A 6,277-nucleotide genomic window follows, 5' to 3' on the forward strand; every position below is an offset into this window, starting at 1 on the left:
CATATAATTTTCTTTAACACATTGGTTAATTGATTCATTTTATATAATTAAATGGAAAAAATATTCGTAAAATTAAGCATTTAATAAAATAGTTATAATGAACTGATCTATACTGCAATGAAAAATGCAATTTTTTGTTTTTTGTTAAAATAAAGCAATTTTACGTCGTTTACACTTTAATTTTTTGTACGTCATCTATAAATGACCTGGCCATTTGCGTTGTGTTGTGTTGTTTGTATGTTGTTGTCGTCTTGTTTGCTTTCGCGAGGATGTCCATGCGCTGGGAATCTTTCTAGGTGTGAAGACACAACAACACAACGCAGCCAAGAATGCTGGCTCGCCGCTTCCCTCTTAGAGCCAAAAGTTCCCGGAACCTTCATCCTGTGGGCGACGTTGTGGGAAAGCGTTTCCCCGCTGTGGCCGCGCTATACGGTAGTTTTCCGTATTTTGTGCGCTGTTGCGTGCGTGCCTGTAAGCGCACAATGGGCCGCTTGTGCCGCTATAGAAGCCAGTTATGGCCTTTTGTCCCGTCAGCATTCTTGCGCCGTCATTGGCCCCACGACAGCTCCCCGCAGACGTGCGGGGCAATGCGCCCCCGCCCTTCCTTTCTCTTCACGACGCCGCTCTCCTCCGAGACACATGGCGGCGATGCAAAAACACCATCACCGTTTTTTTTTGGGGGGGGAGTTTAAATCTTAGAAGATCAGTCTATTTTTGTTTTTTTGGCGGGGGGGTAATTTTACAAGAATGAAGTTATATTTTTTGACAAAAGAAAGTTAAGATCACATTTTTACGAAAATGAAGTAATTTTTTCGAGGAAAAAGTTGTCAATTAAAAGAATACAGTGGAGTTATATTTTTCCCACAAAAGTGCTGTACTCACTCTTACTAGAATATTGTTTTTTTTTTTTTTTTTTAGGAAAAAGTCATAATCGGACAAGAATTATTTTTTAGGAATATTTTTGAGAATGCAGTAGTTGTAGTTTTTTAACTGAAAATTTGTCACTTCACATTTTTGCAAAAATAAATCTGCATTTTTATTATGACAAAGTTGAAGTATTTGCGAAGAAAAAGTAATTTTCGGAATATAGTCGTATGTTTCCTGCAAAAACTGAGGAAAATTCAAATCTTTCCCCTTGGAAGTGGATCTGCGAGTCATGTGCTGGTGGCCATTATCCCGCCAGCTGCGATTCGCTCCCAGGGGGAAAGGAGAAGATTCAGGTGAAGGCGAGAACTCCTTGTCGCCTAAAAATATCCCGTGGAGGTGCCTCCTCCTTCCAGGAGCGACCATGCGCTGCTTAATTACACCGAAACGCACGCACACGCACACATGCATGCATCAGGAATGCTTCTGTAGCTTGAGAGCAAGCCAGAACAGGGAGGGCCCATGTTGACATTGAGATACTCGCTGATTATTATTACTTAAGGCCTGATGTCATATACACATAACTCTCACTTTTTTTAAGATGGTGAGCCAACATCACATTGAGACGCTTGGTGTCGAAATTACAGGTGATGTGTTTGTAAAGCATCAACTGTGTCAACACCACCATGCCGGCGCCGTTCACGTTAACTTTAGATTACACTAGATTAGCTACTTTTACCAAACACTTACATTGGCCTGATAACATCCACTTGCAAAATATAACATATATGTATTAAATTTGGAGCACATGTTCACATTCTGTGTTTTGAACGGCAACTGAGATTCTAACTCTGCTAGATTCGCGACTTTTACCAAATTTGAGGACCCTCAGGACGGAACCTTGAGGTCTTCCAGAGCTCTCGAGATAGTCGTACTTTAAATGCTTGGTAACGCTTATAGACTAGTGCTTGTAAGCATAAAATGTATAGAATATTTTTGGAACATTTAGTGTGTTTATAACAGCAAATGAGAGATCCAAGAAAGCCTCAAATGGCATCGGATTCCTCACTTTAGAAAATTGTATGATTTATTTATTTATTTGTATTTTATTTATTTTTGGGGGGGGTATTTGGGGGGTTAAGTTAAAACTGTACTTCAACAGCTTGTCCACTAGGTAGAAAATCCAGATAAATCTGCACCCACCCATTTTTAGTTTTAATTTGCCATTTTTTATTGATTTATTTTTTATATTTCGTCTGTATTATTTAAGTAGAAGACCTGCATTTTTAAAGCAATAGTCAACAATGGAAGCCCATTATGAAAAACTGATATTTATTTATCATTTACGATCAATTGGACATTTTTCTGCTCGATTTAATCAAATATTTTTTCTAAAAACTATCCCAAACTTTCTTGACAAAAGCCTAATGTAGAAACAATGCCTACTAGTGGACGACAAGACCGTTGCTCCATTTTCCCCGGTGGGTCAAACATGATCAAAAGCGCTGTTTCGCAATTAAAAGCGAACTTAAATAAACACGCAAGAGGTGTCAAGCATACATTTAATCGTCCGTTAACGTGACACAAAAATGTATTTGTGAAGAGGAGGAGGAAGAGTTGGCATGTACTGACACGAAGGCCCGCGAGACACGCAGCCAGAAAAACATTACAAGTGATTCACAGGCATCGCATGGCACATCAACACATACCTCATAGCCTGACTCACACCACCCACTCACCCACCCCCCTACACACACACACACACACACGCACACGCACACACCTGTGTGCATGTTGAATTAAAGTCGAAAGTTCAATTAAAATGTACAAGTAGTGACAGTCTCCAAGCCTTCAAACAGCCTGAAATTGAGGGAGGGGGGGGGACATGTCAACAACAAAGTGTTTTGGGCCAAACACTGATAGGATCTGCTGTGCCACCAGCAGCCCCCATTTGGCCTGCATGAGCTGCTACACCTGCAGAAAAAAAAAGTACAACCTCACTGACGTTGGCCTGATAACATCCACCCACGCCCTGATCCATAAAAATGTTTTTATTAGAATTAGAAATTCAGTTCATGATATGACGAAACTGTATTTATTCAGCCTACGAGTTGTAATTCATTTTTATATTAAAGCATTCTAAATACTGTGTTCATGTTTTTAAAAAAATCCTGGGGGTTTTGGGGTAGTTTTTCATTATAATTGTCACTAATTTGACTAATAAAAGATATTAGAATGAAGCTGTGTAATGTCCTCTAGCGGCCAAATATGGGACTGCTAATACGTAGGTAATACGGCCCAAAAGTTCACTGACAAAAATGAGAAACAATAACCATAACATTTAGTAGATCAGCGTTTATTTGCCTCGTTGCTTAATACATTTTAAACTTTTAGTCAACTACAGGAATTTGCTTTCAAGCCAGGGTTCATGTTCCAAAATGGGATTTCAAGTCCAGTTGTGGGTTGACCTTTCTTTCTTTCTTTCTTTCCTTCCTTCCTTCCTTCCTTCCTTCCTTCCTTCCTTCCTTCCTTCCTTCCTTCCTTCCTTCCTTCCTTCCTTCCTTCCTTCAATAAATTACAGTCATTAAAAAGTGTATTCAGTGCCCACATTTAGCCCACCCTGTGTATTGTAGTCCATAAAACGGGGAACTGTCTCCCTCTAGCGTTAAAAAGATATTATTGCAGGTCAAGTTCGTCCAGGGATCAAATGGAAAACAGTATTTTAGTCGATCGAGTGTTTGTTTGTCGGTATTTTATACTTACTGCATCCTAGTCTGTTATAGTTTTTCCCTTTTAAAGCAAGTAAAAAAGAGCCCGTATTTCTGCTCATTTACATGAGCGGGGACGAATCCACTCATCTCGTGGCACCGACGTGGTCACTTTGTGATTGTAAGTGCACAGCTGATGATTGTAGCATCTTTAGCTTAGCATCAAAACAGTCACAAAAAGAAGAAAAAAAGGTGGGTTCTCCTGGAAACAAAAGGTGACTGAGGTAAATACCTCATAGTATGTCGTATGTATTTATTTAGTCGGGTTTTTTTTCCGAGTCGCACTTGAGTCCAGTTGGTGGCGCTAGTTCACTATTAAGATAGTTTGACAACCGCCCCAAAGAAACACCACAGAAGAAGAACGAACACCACAAAAGAAGAATACAAAACAAACACACAAAAAACATGGCGGCCCTCCGAGTAATAACAAGCCACCGTTTGGTGGCGTGAAGGTGAAGGTGAAAAGGAGCTCGGTATGTTGTTCGTCGCTTTGATTTGATTAATTTTGTAAAATACACATTGAAACAAAGTTGTTATTTAGTTCAATATTTATTTCGACTTGTCCAGCCGACATCGATCGTTACGTAGTAATCATGCGTTGACAATGACGTCACCGACTGCGCCCGAGTAGCTTTAAAAAAAAACAAAAAAAAAAACAGTTTTCATTTATTGAAACGACATAAAATCCCAATAAAATGTAGCGATGAGGGCGGGGAAGGGATTTTAGTCCCGATGTTGTTAAACTAAATCGACTGCAAATGTGTCTGCTTCATGTTTGTTGCGGTGCAAGTGTGTGTAAAAACTGAAACTTGAAAATTCATCATCAAAAGACTACGCTAAGACAAGACTAAATCATGTCGTACAAATTGCGGTCAGGCACATTATGTATGCATTTTCCTATATTGTAATGTATTTTTCCTCACTTTTTACAGACATGACAAGCACTTGTTTCCACCCTCTGGATCCCAGTGGCGATGTCCCGCTCGTCCAGCTTCCAGAGAGCCCAAATGTCTCCCGAGGAGGTCTTTGCGTTCCCACGCAACGCTAAAGGCTGAAAATATTTTATTTTGGGATGTCAATCATTAACAAGAGTCCATAAATATAAATATGTATCTTTTACAGTTTGATATGTACAGTATTTTGTTAATAGTCCCAAGTAGGTTACTTGTAAACACAAGAGCTCTGTGAACGCAATATGCTTGTCACTCATTTACATTTTGAAGCACCTCAATTGTGCTGTTTTATTAATATTTTTTTATTATGGCTCAGTTTCACAGGTGTGTTCAGCCCCGATTAACTGAAGTGCAGTATAGTATTTCAGTTTTTAATACACTGTAAATACTGTACCATGAGGCTGGAGTTGTTTGTTGTTGTTGTGGGTGCTAATGTTTTTGTTTTCATGGATTATTGTTTTGCTCCAGATGCTTCAGTTTGTCTTTCAAAGTGCTCTAAATTGCCAGAGGATTCTGCATCATTTGCTCAATTGTCAAAAATAAAAAAGTATCTGCATTACCGATCACCTTTTATTGCTCAGTGACTCTCCGTACTGTGTTTTTAGGTTTTTATGTATCCAAGGTGTCTGGCTCCAACTACCGGAGTCAAATTCCTCGTGTGTTTTTGACAGACTTGGCAAATAAAGATGATTCTGATTCTGACCTTTGATGAGTTGCAGCAAAAGTCGATGAACTCATTTTCTTCTTCTCAATATTGTCGACTACTTTTGATAACTAGACCTCCACAAATGTGTGCATACCTTTTAACATTGAACCATTTTGTCTTTGTGCCTGGATTTGGAAGTTGTATTTGGATACATTTTCCCGAATAAACAAAGTGGAAAATAAACAATTGTCTCTCTCTGTCTCGCTTGTGATGCAAAATGTGACTAAATCCCGCCCTCTGGTGGTCAAATCAGATCTTGAAGAACATAATGTGACAAAATAAAACAGTTTTCTCTTTTATTTCAACAAGAGACACAACACGGTCATCGTTCAAATGAATAGACTCATTCAATATTTAAAGAATAAAAAGATGCCTCACGAAGAGTTGAAATGGAAGGTCATTCCTGATCGGGGGCCTAAAAGTTGGTTCAGCGGTCAGGGCTTGGAGGAGCCATCGGGGTGCGGGTGAACATTTCGGTTGGGTGGCGGTGGGCCACAATCCACGCAGAGGGGCAAGCACTAATCCTGTAAATATGACCTCCGACACGTACGCCTGTCAGGCGAGCTGGTCTGGTGTTTAAAACATTACCTCGTCTTCTGACATTGCGGGTTCGATACCCGCTTTATCCTCTTTATTTAAAACGTCCAAATATAAAATATAAACTGAAGACCGGGTGAGGATCGAACACGAGTCTCGCAAGCGGTGGTCAGCAACCCGTACCACTGGACTACTCTCCGGTCGAAATTTGTTCTTTGTAAGAGGTATGTGTAATTCAATGGCGATTAATACGAAAATACAAATATTTGTTTTACTTTTTCCGTTAGCAAATCCCATCTGTGATAGTCCTGTGGTCTAAAACTTTACCCGCGGCTCCGCTGACCCGGGTTCGATCCCCACCCTCTCTGTTCCATTTATTATATATTCAACATACATGTATATAAATGGAGCAGAAGGAATGACCGAACCTGAGCCTCCAGTGTCGTAGG

This window comes from Phycodurus eques, chromosome 22 (assembly GCF_024500275.1).
Source record: "Phycodurus eques isolate BA_2022a chromosome 22, UOR_Pequ_1.1, whole genome shotgun sequence".
NCBI lineage: Eukaryota > Metazoa > Chordata > Actinopteri > Syngnathiformes > Syngnathidae > Phycodurus > Phycodurus eques.